The following is a 16,773-nucleotide window of genomic DNA, read 5'->3' as shown; positions in this document are numbered from 1 at the left end:
AAGGCAGTGTGAACCCATTTGTGAATATACCTTATTCTAGCAAAATTATAGGCTAAATAAGCTTGGGGGCTAAGATGGAAAAGTAACCACCTTTTATAAATACTTTTTTAATGGAAAAATGAATTTCATGTTCCACATAACTGATTTACAAATGGACCATTGGAATACACGCCATTTGCAAGCACATACTGCTAAAAACTCTAGCAGATGCATCAATGAACTTTACATGGAATCATTTTGATAAACTTAGTCTTCCTCCTCTACTCAATAACTAGGTATCTATTTGGAGCAAAGTCAGGGCAGATATGTTCAGACATACAAGAGTTGGGTCAAGCATGTTTATATGTATAGATGACTTAGAGAGGACCATGCCGAACAGAACTCACTGTCCTTCCTGGTGAGTATAGGGGCAGATTAAGAAAGTGTTCATATGTTCAGTGAATTTGTCAGGAAATCTTATTTGCATAAGATAAAAAGATCTTAATGACTCTTAAGATAGGCAGAATCTTCGAGCTGATGGTTTTGGAGAAGTCCTTTAAAAGGGTATAATTCTCAAGAGAGAACTTCCCAGGGGTATGGACATGCAGTGTTTGTCCTGGTCACCCTTGTCTGCTACCTTTGATTTCCTGACTTGTAAGACTAATGGCAGTTATGTTAAAGCACAGTTCAGTCTTCTGAGGATTTCGTCCATTCATCCATCCATCCATCCATTCATTCACTGAGTATACACAGGTCCAGGACTCTGAAACGTGGGGCCAGCCAGGCCATTGGTCCCCAAGCCTCAAGCTTACAGAAACCACGAATTGTGACATCTGCTCAAGCACCAATGTGCGTGGGAGTAACATAAGGCCTCATCACAGATGTTGCATCCACCTGAAATCTGGGAGGTGCAAGAATAACTAAAGAATTATACTGAAAGGATGTTTTCAACCGAATCTAAAAGCTGCTTGATTCCAAGACAATCTCTCAGAAAGCGTTCAAGATGTTGTGCTGGGAAAATAGAGGAACAAATAAGGAAAGATCTCAGGAATTTACATTCTAAGGGAGGAGATTGATGTGTAAAAGTTCAATATAATACAAGGCAGAGAGAAACAGTTGCTATGCTGGCAGTACAAGTTTTTGGCCAAGCAAGGACTCAGGAGAGCTGCAGCCCCACATTCTTGACCTTGTCTATAACCTTTTGTCTGACAGCCTTTGGCTCCTACCACCTCTGCCTTCACCTCTGTGGTGAATATCTTATTGTTGGTAGTTCCAGATAAGAAGAATCCCCTGGCCCAGAGATTCACAAACTTTCTTGGTTCATAATACCTCTATGCCAAAAGAAATGCCTAACAGTTTTGTTTGTTAAGTAGCTAGGTCCAAAAACTTTAAAATGTATAATGTATTTATGTCCTAACAACTTAGTAGCCATTTGAAAAAACACATATACGTTGAATGAAAAAAAATGTTTCTTTCATTCTTACATAATCACTGTTATTTACTGATGGATGTGTGTGCCTGTAGGGCACTGCACAACTTCTCAAATCTTGCCCTCAGATTGGACACTGACACCCTTATTTCTGGTTCCACAACAATTTTTGCAGGGCACTAGCTTTTTATCACAGCAACTTCTGAAAACCCAGCTTTGTGAAGCTAGGGTGTCCTCAAAGGAGCTGGAGCTAATGTTTTTATTTATTTATTTATTTATTTATTTATTTATTTATTTATTTATTTATGGCTGCATTGGGTCTTTGTTGATGTGCGCGGGCTTTCTCTAGTTGCGTCAAGCGGGGGCTACTCTTCATTGCAGTGCACGGGCTTCTCATTGCTGTGGCCTCTCTTTGTTGTGGAGCATGGGCTCTAGGCGCGTGGGCTTCAGTAGTTGTGGCATGTAAGCTCAGTAGTTGTGGCACACAGGCTTAGTTGCTCCATGGCCTGTGGGATCTTCCTGGACCAGGTCTCGAACCCGTGTCCCCTGCATTGGCAGGCAGATTCCTAACCACTGCACCACGAGGGAAGTCCCTGGAGCTAATTTTGAAGCTGTGAATTACTGTAAGCTAGTAATTCATGCAGTGTGAACAGATCTGGAGTATTGCTATGTTACTCTTACAAATTTAAAATACCCTGTAGCACTCTTATGTTTGTGGTAGTGCCCCGTGCACAGTCTGGGAACCAGGACCTTAGCTGTCTTTTCTCTATTCACTCTGGTACAAGAGCCTTCCTGCTAGTGTTATCCATGGCCTCAATCCCCATATCCTGTCAGGTTTAGACAGGGAATGCAGGGCTTTGCTGGGTCAAAATGTGGACTCAGAGAGTTGCCAGTAAACTGAATCAACATCAGTTATGTTGCATCGAACTATACCCATGGAGATGAACTATTAAATCTGGAGAGGATAACAGAATACCCCTATTACTTAAGTCTAGAGGCAACGTAGCTTGATATATTTTTATTTTTCATAATTCAGAAGCAATTGTGAGTCTTGAGGTCCTCACCATGATCATTTACTAACGTGGTTCTAGTGAGTTCAGTGGGCCCAGTTTATAGATCTATGCCACCAGAATGCCAGTTTTATATTCACTGTACTGAGTATTTTATTTCTCTAATTTGAGTATGAAATTGGTCTGGAGCTTCAGATGACTTTGGAATGCCTCTGTTTTCTGGAAGCAATGAGGAGAAAGAGACATAAGTTTGTAAGAATAAGAAATCCTGCTGAAAATGGGAACCTAACAGACTTGCCAAGTTCTCTTTCGGGACAGGACATGTGTAAAGGGATTAATGTTTCTGAAATATAAAATAAATCTATTTTTTATTTAAGTAAATTATGTTGCCCTGTGATTCCCCATCAATGAAATTCACAACATTCATTGGCTTAAGGGAAGGACAGGTATCACGCAGGACAAAGAAATCATTGCTGGGCGCTGAGCCTCAACGAGAATATTCTGGACTCCCTGCAGCAATGGTTCTCCAACTTTAGTGAGCATCAGAATCACCTGGAGGGTTGCTAACAGACAGATTACCGGGTCTTACTCCAGAAACCCATCCAGAGTTTCTGATTCAGGGGGTCTGGGGTGGGACTCAAGAATTTGTATTTCTGTTAAGTTCCCAGGTAATACTAATGCTGCTGGTTTTGAGAACCACTCCCCTAGAGGACAATAGTTCCTGAAAGTCAAGTGTACTGAGAGGGAAAGGGGATTTATAAATTTCAGAGTTTCCATTTCCATATCAAAAGTTCTGGAGTTCTAAAACTGGGACTTTACCATGAATAGATGTTAGTAGTCATCACCAGACAAGATTCGAAGTCCCTTCTGTTGCTGGAAAGAGGTGACAAAGGGGTGGGAAAGGAGACAAAGTGACAATAGAGAGACCCTCTCCCTAACACCACCTTAGAGTCTAATTTAAATGGCAAGAAGCAACAACTCTTAATTAATGTCAGGGAATCAAATATTATCCAAAGCCCATTTTCTTGCCTTGAAAGGTGTCAGTCCTCCCATGAAAACTTTTCTGCTAGGGTGTTTCAGTACTCCCCCCATTGCTATTAGATTTTTTCCTATGCATAAAAAATTATTCTTAAATCAGAATCCAGGGTACAACTTCATGAAAGTTTCATATACTTGAGCACTGAATTTACTTATGACTTGAAATAAGACATCACTCTACTGCCCAATGAATCAGTGTTTTACAAAGCATCAAATATCTCCCTTTTTTTTGTGAACAGAAGGTTCATTCAGGACTTTTAATTGTTAAGAATCTTCCCTTTGTTTCACACTGAGGACAAAAGCTATATCCTTTTTGCAATGGGTACAACCCTGCAATGGCATTCTTTTCCTACTTGGAGATGACAGATACCCTGTCAGGAACTAAACTCATTTCTGCACAATGTACTTGAGACTTGGAGAAGTAAACCACAAATTATCTCCTCTAAATAGCATTCCCCAGTTCAGAACGTGAGGCAGATAACCTCAATGTGAACTGTGCCTATGGATATTTATCTACAGCCTCCAAGTAATATGGATTTATTCTGGTAATATACAGACCATTTTGCAGATAATGTTGAGAGCAAACATTTTATTACTGATTTCTTGTAAATTACACAAGGCTGTGTTTTAATAGATTTTCCTTCCAAGCCTCAGTCTCACAACATGAGTAGTTATACAGATTTTTATTATGATCTTGAATATTGACTTTTAATTATACACTGGTTAACAAAACAAATAAGGCTGTCATTTCCATCAAGGGAGCGTTAAGGATGGAGGGTATCTTTTGACATCCCACCTCCTTTCTCATCCCAGTACTACTTTTTAACATTACCCACGCCAGGCATAAAAATGTAAAAATCTCACATTACTTTAAGAAGACCCTGGAGCAGTTTTTAATTATGTTTATCGCAAAGGATACATGGCTTACAGTAATGATAGTTGAAGGGCATCTTAGCAACCGTATTCAAGAGTCAGAAGGGCTGTTCAAAGGGGCATAAGAGGCATTATTTCCAGCTCAATAGGAGACAGACTAGAAAACATACTTTAAACTGAAGCCAAAAAAAGGTAGACAATCCAATGAACTTCCTGACCACGAGGATATGAGGGGAAACAAGTCATTAAAAAATCCAAGAACTAAACTCCGCTCTTTCTGCTATATTTCAGTTCTTAAGATGGCCTTGTAGAAACTCAGCAGCTGACAGCAATGGCCCAAGAGTCCTGCAAATCCAAAGTCAGCATCCAGAAATGGTGACCCTTCTAACACCACTCTCATTCGAAGGCTCAATGATCGCATCTTTGAAAATAAGAAGAGGTGGTAAGGAATGTCTGTTGGGCGTGCATATTTTTATATTCTGTTTCTGAGTTTGAGGAGGGTTAAAGGCTTTTGAAATTTCTTCCCGGCCATTCAGGCAGGAAAATAGGTCAAGAGCTCAGTAAGATCAAGGACATCAGTGGTTTATTTCTGTATCGCAGTTAGCATTCTCTTTAACTCTTTGTCCCCAAAATATCCTGAAGTATATCCTGTTCGGAAGCATTAGAGGTGAAGACAAATTCAGGTTATTTGAGGTCTTAATGAATGTTGGTTGTTTAATAAATCTTGGTAGGAGATATGAATGAGCGAATGAACAGATGAAATTTTGACAATGACACAATGGGTTCAAATAAGTTTAATGTATTTTATTTAGAACTATGGAAAATTGGAGTAGGAAAGGACCTCAGAAATGAATCTAATCCATTTTTTTAAATTCAGTTTTTAACTCATGGGCAATGAAATAATTTGCATTCCCCCTACCCCCTCCGAATAGTATCATCAGAACTGGGAATTGAAGCCAGTTCAATGATATTTTCATTACATTATACTCTTCTGGGATGGCAATTCTCTCTGCAACTTGTGTTATGGAAAAACCTAGAGGTTTTTTGTTTGTTTGCTTTTTACTCGTATACACAACAACAACAAGTACTGAAAAATCCCCCAAACCAGTTATTTAGCTCAATCAGGGAGCAATAGAAACTACTCTAATGTCCTACACCATATTACAATTCTCTATTCACTTCTTGGGCCACCAAGCCAACTTTGCAAACCAAAGAACAAAAATAAGATAGTGTTAATTACTCCAAGAAATCATCACTACACAAAACAATAGTTTTGTCATTATCATAAAATTTTAAAGACCCTAGCCAGTGAGAAAAGTTGTTGCTGGAAAATATCAACTACTTTAGGAGTCAATGGGCTCCTTCATATCTCATCAATTGATTGATCCCTGACTTATTGATTGAAATAGAATGTAATCTGGGGAGTCCATGGAAAAGGATCACTTTGAATGGAGAATACCTGTATTTTGGGAGCAAAGAAAAAATGGGGCATTTTTCTAACACAAAGGAGCTTTAAGGTTGTCTTAACACTTTTAGAGAAAGAAGCACCTGCCTGATAGAAATGCAGCCTCTCTGGCCAATTATCAGGAATTCTTTCCATTCTGACGATGGAATCAACCCTCAACAAGAAATGAAAGAGCACAAGCCCACCGCGACTTGAGGAAGCTATGTTTATTTCAGAGTCTCAAGGAGCCATGTGTTGTTAAACAAAATATAAAAAGTGCAATAAACTTTAGGTATAAAGGACTTTGTTGGCTATAAAATTTTATTTTACTGCTGTCCTCCTATGGCTAAACACGTACGAGATCAGTAAAGTATTAAAAAATTCAAGATGACAGAACATGAATCCTAATTCCAGAAATACAGCAGTGAGAATGAATGACAGGGGCAGACACAGAATGCCTATACTGTCATCTGTATAAAGTCCATCATTTCAGTATGTACTTAATTAAAAAAGATGCAGCAGGTAGAGTGAGCACCCTTAATTGATCATTTCCCTTACTCTTCACACAGACACCAGTTGAAACTGAAAGTGACAACTTTGAGCCAGAATCTCCTTGTTATAGTGAGTCAAAGGCAGGCATATCAGTCGTGCTGACACACACAGTAAGGATGTTGGAGAGTTTTCCAGAGGCCCAAATTGTTTTCGTTAAGTGTGTGAGAGCTCAGAAAAATACATACTGTTCTAAATTTCCCTGAATGTGCAGGGAGGCAAGGGTTTGTACTTTGAAACAGAAAACCCTTTATATACTGTCTAAAGAAAGGCTTTGTTACTGAAATAAGTCTCCCTGTGGAGAATTGTAGTTTCCAGGGGAGCTATCTCTACTAATTAGACTCAACGTTGATTTGGACATAGCAAAATTGTATTATATTCCCTCAGGATAGGAATTACTAAATAAGAGGGAGCAAAATCTTAAAAAGGAGGGAACAGTGGAGTTTCCTACTGAACCCTTGCAAAATCGGAGAATTAGAAAATTCTTTTGGATCTTCTGTCAGACTTAAAAACATGATTAGTATGGTGTCGACAGAGCTCATCATTTTGGTTGCTTCTGGAGTATCATAGTTACATTTGAACTTGATTTTTCAAGTTCCAGCTTTCTGGTATGTGCACATGTGGTTTAAGGTGGTTTTTGTTGCTTTTGTTGTTCCCATGTGTGTGTATGTGTGTGTGGGGGGTGGGCTGAGGGCAGGGGTTCTCATTATTGTATCCTCAGTTTCTAGTGTAGTATCTGACACATAGTAGGATTTCAATCCATATATTTTAAGGGAAGGTATTTTAGAATATATACTTTTGTCCCTTATTTATAAAAGTCATACTTACTCATTATAGAAAAATTATAAAGGATAATAGAAATAATAGAGGTAAAAGTTAAATTCACCCATAATCTAACATCTATTGATAATTAGTATTAATGTTTTAGTATGATTCCAATGATCTAATTAGTATATGTTTATGTGTACATGCACAAGTATACCTAGAAATCCAGAGGTATACACATACATACGTATATATACCAGATACTCACAATTAATATAAAACCAAATATTCAGTTATATATTCTTTTTTTCAACTTAACTTGAAGGAGCCGGGAGAGATATTCCACTGAGTGGAAAATTGTTTTTAGAGTTCACAGTGTCCACTCCCTAAAAACCTCTCAAACCATGGATTCCACAACCTGAGGTTGAAGAAGCTTCCCTGTGTTTGCCTTACTGGCTAGTAGTACTGTTTATTGAGCAATTACTAAGTGCCAGAAACTCTGCTAAACACTTGACTCATGGTATTCTGTTTCAATCTTCACAACAAATTTCGGAGGTAAGTGCTATTAGGCTCTTCTTTTTAAGACCTGGGGAACATAAGTAATTTTCTCCAGTTTACCCAATGGTAAATGGCCGAGCTGGGTTTTGAACCCAAGCCTGCTAAATTCAGACCCTGAGCTGAACCCTGGGTCTATTACTGCCTTGACTGTTGCCAGCACTGTGTCATACATCCGGACATATCTTTGAGTGCTCCACCTTTTGATCCCTTGGTTCTGTTGATCCTATTTCTGAAATATCCCTTGTTTTCCAATCCCCCATCATTGCCTTAACTCATTGGTTCTCAACTAGGGACAGTCTGCCTTCCAGTGAGACATCTTCCTTTGTTGCACCTTGAAGGGGGATACTACAGGGCATCCGTTGGGTAGAGGCCAGGGATGTTGCAAAACATTCTGCAGTATTCAGGACAGGCTCCCACAGCAAAGAATTATCTAACCCAAAATGTTAATAGTGCCAAGGTTGAGAAACCCTGCTTTAGCTCATTTCCCCAGGCTCTCTTAAACACAAACAACCTCCCAGTTAGTTTCCCTATCTTAAGGTTCATCCTCATCCAGACTGCTGCTATAGTTCTCTCTTTAAACACACATAAAATCATGCCGCTCTCTTGCTCTGTTTAGCTCTGTAGCTCTGGAGGACTGCCAGGGTCCAAATACAGATACAAATAGTTCTAGACTATATGACTTTAGGCAAGTGATTTAACATCTCTGAACTTCAACTTCATTACTTGTAAAATAGAGGAATAATAGCTAGCGTCTACCTCGACAGGGTTCTTGTGAGGATTTTAACACTTCGTGGCTCACACAGTTAAGTCCTCGATAAATGTTATCCACGATTAAAAAAAATCTTTGAAGGTTTTCTACTACCTGCAGAAGAAAACCCAAACTCAACATGACATTCCAGACTCCTTTACCATGGAGTCTCACTCAGCAGCCTCTTCTCTGGGCTGCTGGCCTGGATGACCTGTGCCCTAGTTATGTAGGACTACCTGTCATCCTCTAGATTCATGGAGACTTGGATGTCTGTGTCTTTGCTCATGCTTCTCTGCCAGCCTGGGAAGTCCATCTCCCTCTCCTCCACCTGGAAACATCTGTCTTCTTCAAGACTCAGGTCAAATGTCACCTCTTCTGTTTAGCCTTCTCTATGAACTAGTCATATGTACTTACTCCTTCCCCTACATGATCACAGTATTTTGGTTATTCCATCTATCAGTTTGTCCACCCATCCATCCATCCATCCATCCATCCATTCATCCACCCATCCATCTATCCATCCATTCATTGGCTGTAATACATAGTAGTTAAGATCACAAGCTTTGGAACCAGATTTCGTTAGTTCAAGATCAGGTTCCAGAAACAAATTTATGTAACCTTGAACAAGTTACTTGACTTTATGAAGCCCTATTTTCCTTGCCTTTAAAATAAGTGTAATAATAATATATAGTTGATAAAGTTATTATGAGGATTGAATGTGTGTAAACATTATGCTTGCCATGCATACGCCTTAAATAAATGTTAGTTCTCATCCAACTTGTACTTGTTGAGCACCAACTCTCTGGCAGGCCCTCTTCACATTGTGCCTTGAATTATAACAGGTGGTGCATGTGCCCAAATCTCTCATTAGATATAATGCTTGTTGAGGAAAGGTAATTTTTAAAAAATCTCCTCTTTATACCAACACGAGAAAGAGAGGTGACAAAATCAGTATTTCTGCCAACATCTGGCCTGTGTTTCATAAAGTTGTGCCGGCCAGTATTTCTCTCTTAAGATGATATGTGTGTATCTCCTGATGTGAGGAGTATGGCTGACCAAAAGGAGTCTACTATTCTCCTGCAGTGGTAGACCCCCCTCCTCCATTTCCAACCCACCTTTTAAACTGCCTCTCTGGGCATAATACAATCAAAAGAAATCTTTTCATGATTATAATAATGGCCTTGAGCCTTCTCGATTGCCCTGGAGCAGGAGAGATGATGTCAGTGACATATTCTTGTAGGAGGAACTCAGTGACTGCTTAATTTTACATGTGGAGTTTGAATGCTTTGTATTGTGTTAAAATCCAGATTACATTCTTCTCATTAAGCAAGTGGTCCAATCTGATTAATATAATACATTTTCCTCTGTTGCCCAACATCGCCAAAGGCAAGGTATCACTTAGGGAACTGCCCCCTCCCCCCCAACATACACACACATAAATGCAAAATAAACAGACCTGTACAATCATTATTGAGCTAAAATAGCACTTAGAAATGTATTCTTATTGTGAAAAATGACCACATAAGAGTTGCTGATTGTTTGTAGCCCTGTAATGTAAGTCAGATAAATTGGTGCCCAGAAGTCTGACATTTCAAAAACCCAAGAATATGTTGCGTTTTTTCTGATATGCCATTTTTGTAATTCTCCCAGCTATTTTCCTTTTGCAAACAGCAATTCTTCTGTGCCCAGGCAGTTCAATTAGAGCATTGTAAAAGTTGTCGGAATGACTTCAACATAACTACCCCTGAGCAATAAGTATAATTTTGGAGAGGAACAAGTTCTGTTCTTACCACCTTGGTGTGGGCAATGGTGTTAACTAACTTGGAAAAAGAATGTACCATCTGCACCTTCTCCACTCAGTTAACCTGCCCAGAGAATTAGAAGCATTCCATCTCACCTCAGAGAGGGTTCCTGTTTGGGTCAGCTCAGCATCCTTGAGCCCTTCTTTAGCCAATACCATCCTGATTGCCCTCTCACTGTGTACATACTAGGTGGATCCACCTTTGGGTGGTTTAGCGCATGTCAGCAAATTCTCCCCTTGAGCATGGACTGGCCTTAGAGGTTTACTTGTAGTGAACAGAATGCAGCAGAAATGACACTGAGTGATTTTTGAGACTAGGTCAGAGTGAGCAAACGTTTTGCGTAAAGGGCCAGATAGTAAATACTTTTGGCTTTTCAGGCCATACCCATTTGGTCTCTGCCACAACTATGCAGGTCTGCCATTGTAAGGGGTAGCACAAACAGGCTTGGCTGTGTTCTGATGGAACTTCATAAGATTAAGTAAAGGGTCAGATTTGATTCACAGGCCATAGTTTGCCAACCCATGTATTAGGTCATAAAAGATAATGTGACTTGTGCTGTCTCTTTCTCTCTCTCTCCCTCTAAATAGACGTTATTTTTCTAGAGCAGTTTTAGGTTCACAGCAAAATTGAAGGGAAGGTGCAGGGATTTCCCACTTACCCGCAGCCCCCGCACATGCAGAGCCTCCCCACGATCAACATCCTCGCCAACGTGGGACATTTATTACATAACAATGATGAAACTACCTTGACACATCATAACCTCCCAAAGTTCATAGTTTACATGAGGGTTCACTCTTGGTGTTGTGCATTCTATGGGTTTGGACAAATGTATAGTCATATGTATCTCTCTTTATGGTATCGTACAGAGTAGTTTCACTGCCCTAAAAATCCTCTGTGCTCCACCTATTCATCCCCCACTCCCCCAACCCTGACGTCCACTGACCTTTTTACTGTCTCCATAATTTTGTCTTTTCCAGAATGTCATATAGTTGGAATCATACAGTGTATAGTCTTTTCATATTGACTGCTTTCACTTAATCATATTCATTTAATATTCCTTCATGTCTTTTCACATGGCTTGACAACTCTTTTCTTTTTAGCACTGAAAAATAGTCCATTGTCTGGATGTACTACAGTTTATTTATCCATTCACCTACTGAAGGGCAAGTTTTGGCAATTATGAATAAAGTTGCTATAAACATTTGTGTGCAAGTTTTTATGTGGATGTAAGTTTTCAAATCATTTGGGTAAATACCAAGGAGCACGGTTGCTGGATCATATGTTATGAGTATATTTAGTTTTGTAAAAACTGGTAAAGTGTTTTCCAAAGTGGTTGTATTATTTTGCATTCCCACGAGCAATAAATGAGGGTTCCTGTTGCTCCACATCCTGGCCAGGATTTGACGGTGTTAGTGTTCTGGATTTTGGCCACTCTAATAGGTGTTTAGTGTATCTTATTCTTGCTTTAATTTGCATTTCTCTGATGATATACGATGTGGAGCACCTTTCCATATATTTATTTGCTGTCTGTATATCTTTTTTGGTATCTCACTGTCCATTCAAGCCACCATGTCTGGCCACCATGAAGCCCCCATGCTGAAGAGACCATGAAGAAAGACTACATAGAGATAGAAGGAGATGCCCAAGTAGCCCCAGCTGTCCAAGTCTGTTCTCACAGATTTATAAGCAGAAAGTCTTCAAGATGACTCCAGCCCAGCCAAAATCTATCTGATGGCAACCGTATTGTGAGACCCCCAGCAAGAACAACCTAGCTGAGTGCGGTTAATCTGCAGAAATGGGAGATGATGGGATGGGCATATGACGTAGTCCTGGCCTTTCACTGTGTTCCATCACCCTGCCCATATTGCTTCATATAGAGATGGACATAAATCTCCGTTTGGTCCAATGAGACTCAGTTCTTTGATCTTCACACTAAGAAAGAGTGGAGGAGCTCTCTTTTTGTTGTGTTTCTAACTGGACAGTATGTAAGCCCGGGGATGCTAGTGGACATTTTAACATCATTCAGGGAGACCTTGTCCATGACAATAACCAATGAAGAAAACAGGGCAGACCAGGAGAGAGAGAGAGAAAGAGAGAGAGAGAGAGAGAGAGAGAGACGGTATCAATGATGGCATCTATGGGGCTATTTCTGAGGATTACCCCTGGGTATTTCAGTTATAAGAGCCAACTGCTGATTATATATATTCATAAATCATAAGTTCAGGTTGATGGATTTTTAAAAAACTGGACACAGCTATGTAACCAGCACCCAGGTCAGGAAACCAAAGTTTACAGCTTTCCCAAACCCCTGCCTCTTGCCTCCTTTCAACTCCCCAGAGATAAACATTATTTTGAATTTTAGCAGCATATGTTAGTTCTTCCTCTTTTAGTGCTTTGTAGAAATGTAGTCATCTACTATGTACTCTTTTTCATCTGACTTCTTTCATCCAGCATTCTGCTTATGAGATTTTTCCATGCTGTTGTGTGTAAATTTAGATTATTCATGTGCACATCTGCATGATTTTCAACTAGTGAATATTAACACCATTTATTTAGTCTATGGTTGATGGATATTTCCAGTGTTTGTCTATCATGAATAGCAAAACAATGAATATTCTTGGACATGTTTTTTGATGAATATATACCCATGTTTCTACTGGGTGTGTACCTCACAGTGAAACTCCTGGGTCATAGGGGATGCATATGTTAGGCTTCATTAGATAGTACCAAATCATTTTCCTAAGTGGATCTTCCTCCAGCAATGTAGAAGAGTTCTGATCACCCCGATTTCTCATCAGCACTGAGTAATTTCCATCTTACTCATTTTAATTATTCTGCTGGGGATGGTGCAGGATTGCACTGTGGTTTTAATTTACATTTCCCAGATGACTCAGGAAGTTGAGTGCTTTTTATTTATGTATATTGACCATTTTGACATCTTTTCTGATGAAGTATCCAAGTCTTTTGCCCATTTTTCTATTGGGTTATCTCTCTTTTCTCATTGATTTTTAGGAGTTGTTTATACATTTCAAATGTGTATTTGTTTTGAGGAAATGTAGGTATGTCAATAAGTTTTTAATTGTGTGTTTGAATTGGGATTTTGTCACTTAAAACTTTGGCTTTTTAAAGAACATGGCTTGGCTGAGATGCTCAGTTTGTTTTGTTTTTTTCCTTCATTTATTTATTTTTAAAAATATCTTTATTGGAGTATAATTGCTTTACAATGTTGTGTCAGTTTCTGCTGTATAACAAAGTGAATCAGCTATATGTATACATATATCCCTATATCCCCTCCCTCCCCCACCCCTCTAGGTGGTCACAGAGCACGGAGCTGATCTCCCTGTGCTGTGGAGAGGCTCAGTTTGGACTCCAGGGCAGTAGTACACTCGCTATTCCATAAGAGGAAGGCCCAGACGTTATGGCTTGGTTGAACAGCGAAGAATTCCTCTGATTCTCCCACGTAGAACCTTGTTATGAACTACAAGTTCATCTGGCAAGCGCATAGAGTGACAAGTCATGTCCCCTTCTCTGCTGAAATAGGCGAGTTAGAGAGGAAGGGATGTTTAATTTGAAATGGACTGCATGGGTGAATTCCCTGCATTTTCTATCCTCTCAATTTGTCTTTCTCTATTTGCCTTTCGAAGGAGGTTGCACTAGGATGCACTGCATTGTCACACATTGCTCCCCTGTGCACCAGACTCTCTGATGACCCTCAGGTTGCTTCTTAATGATCTTTTAGAAGCCCAGACAAGGGAACCAATGCATCACTGATTCCAATTGTGAAAAAGCAGGTAGTGGGACTTCTAGGCTTTCAGATTCTTCAGGGAATTGCCTAACCTCAGAAACTCTCAAATTCTTCCTTTCTTCCATGCCATTAGCAACAATATATAAATCAAACACAACGCTTATCATCAGTGGGAGAAAATGTCTTTTCCATTCTCCTCTGAAACCTACCTTCACCTGCAGGTAAAACATAGAAATGTGGATTTTTGAGCCTTTTTCTCCCTGTATGGCCTTGACATTAATTCACCCTTGAAGTTCATGCTGGTAGAGGAGTCAAGTAGCAATTTAAAAAATAGTTAGCTAAGAGACTAGGAAAAAATAGAAATTGACAAATCATTTAAAGTGACAAATCTAAAATAAACATGCATCAATAAATAAGACCACATCTACCTCAGGATTTTTAATATACTTGAATCTAGAAATGAGGTATACCGAAGGATCAAGAGATCACATATGCACAGGAAGTATTTTATTAACCACTTTGCTGACTTGCAAATAGATTTTACATAAGTAATAAAAACATTGGTCGCTGCCAAAAATAGTTAAACTTGAATTTGCTGTCCACGAAAGTGAATCAGTGAGGGAGCAGTGACTTTTAACATATAAGCATGGAAACCTAGTTCAGTTCTCCTTCTCAACATGTTTCCATCAGGTCTTAAGATCAATTAGAGTGTTTTCACATGGGATATGACTAGTATCTTGGAGGAAGTGAGGCTCAAAGGATTGAGAGATAAATATTCATTCTGCCTTACCCATCCTCCTCAACAAACAGACTGGTAAATAATTGCATCAATCTCTTAAAGTTGACACAGCCTCAGGAGGTCAACATTGCTCCTGTGGTTATATTGATACTTTCTGTCGTCTATCAGGTGTGCTGAAGCGCCTTGCCTTTACCTTGGTAAAAGGAAAACAAGATGATCAGACTGCAAAACCCGTCAACTTTGATATCTGATCATGTCTAGACAGTTGACAGCCCTGCCTCTTAGGACAGTAGTCAATTGTTTTGCATCAATAATTTGATATGAGGGCATTTTCGAGATGCTGCACTTTCCTGACATCCCTTGCTGTGCCAAACATCTATCTTTCCTCATTCATTATGGCTGGGTAACTCAGTGGACTTAGTAACACTTCGTTTAAGTAAAGTTTCTCAAGGAAGAACCAAGAGGGCTCATTACCTTAAAATACTGCCTGTGGACTAAGTAGGAAAAATGTTAACTAAATTTTAAGCATCTAATATAGTTACCCAATGTGTATTTGTTGTAATAGAATTTGAAAGCGGTCGTATCATCTGAATTTGGATGCCAGTTTTTAAAAACCTAGCATCATTCAAATTTATAATTAAGGGAAGAATGCAAGCTGGTATGGTAAATAATTTTGGGGGGAAATTAGAAAAAAGTGAAGTGGCAAAACAGCAATAAAAGAGTCAGAGGTTAATGACACTGACAAAAATCATAGTAACACTGCCATGCATATATTTGTATAAACATTGATTTGTGTCTGTTTTACATACAGACTAACCCTGTGGCGTTATATTGAGTGAATCCTATTATACCCATTATAGAAAAGGAGACATTGGATGGTTTGACTAAATTCTTTTTAACAGCAGAGCTAGGCCTAGAATTGGAATCTCTAACTTCTTATCTGTTTAAATAGGCAATAAAAACATCTCAAAACAAAAACAAAACCTCTAGAGAATTGAAATTGGCTTTGGGAGACAAAGTTATCATTTGCTTCATTTCTAGTAAATTGATATTATCGCTTATAGCTACTGTTTGTTTTGCTTTTACTCTAGACACTGCTAGTTACTCCATTTGAAATACATAACAACTCTATGATGTAGGAATTATCATACCCATTTTCCAGGTAATTTGTCAAAAGTTATGTAAGATGACCATCAGAGAAAACATTACCAATATCCTATGAAAAAACGCATAAACTAACAACACCACCCTGTAGAACCTAGTGCCAAGATCTTGGTTTCTAATGCCATTCTCCAAAAAAACAGGAACAAGAGTTTCTTGGAAGAATGGCTGATTCTAGGACTGGGACAGGAAATAAATAAGATGAGCCTGAAGCATGAGTCAGGAAGTAAAGAAATGCTCTGAAAAACAAACAGACAAACAAGCAAACAACCCCACAGTGACGGGGGTGTGTCAAAGGGACACAGAAGTGAAATGAAAGAGCTCCCAATGGCCAAAACTGGAACAATTTGAGCAACAAAATAAAGTGATACTGGATTATAATTCGAAGTATAAAATAATTATCCATGAGTCCATACCAATATAAATAAAGGATCAAATAAATAAATTGGAGAGGATAGAAAAATCTCCTGTGTAGAAAATTACAAATATTTTATGTAGACACTCTGCCTCAAGGAAGTGGAATATAACTTCCCACTCTTCAAGTGTGTGCTGTGCACAGTGACTTGCTTCCAAAGAGGACAGTGTAAAGGAGGAGAGTAACACAGTGGAGAAACCTGACAAGCACTACCTTAGCCAGGTGACAGAGGTCAACACCATCAGTAATAAGTCATGTTGATGGCATGTACCCTTGATATGATGTGATGAGAATCACTCCTTATCTCTGTGGTCTTTCTTCCAAAAACCCTGTAGCTACAGTCTAATAATGAGAAATTCACCAGACAAAGCCCAATAGAGGAACATTCTACAAAATACTTGAATAATACTCCTCAAAACACCCAAGGTCATTATAAACTTGGCTGAGAAATTGTCCCAGCCAAGATAAGCCTAACTCTTTAGAATCTTTAGACATGACAGCTACATGTAATATGGTAT

The 16,773-nt window shown here is 39.1% G+C and overlaps 1 protein-coding gene across 2 annotated transcripts in view; it reads left to right on the top strand.

Annotated features, from left to right (window-relative positions):
- The window catches only part of TAFA1 (TAFA chemokine like family member 1), a 773,964-nt gene that overhangs the window by 75,968 nt on the left and 681,223 nt on the right, over positions 1–16,773 (top strand). For both annotated transcript variants that reach the window (XM_068558949.1, XM_068558948.1), the window contains exon 3: positions 4,621–4,771. The gene's annotated coding sequence lies outside the window, so the exon portion shown is untranslated. The remainder of the gene's footprint in view (positions 1–4,620; positions 4,772–16,773) is intronic.

This window comes from Eschrichtius robustus, chromosome 12 (genome assembly GCF_028021215.1).
Source record: "Eschrichtius robustus isolate mEscRob2 chromosome 12, mEscRob2.pri, whole genome shotgun sequence".
Taxonomy (NCBI): Eukaryota; Metazoa; Chordata; class Mammalia; order Artiodactyla; family Eschrichtiidae; genus Eschrichtius; species Eschrichtius robustus.
The sequence above is the reverse complement of the archived record's forward strand: the minus strand, read 5'-3'. Positions and strand labels throughout refer to the sequence as shown.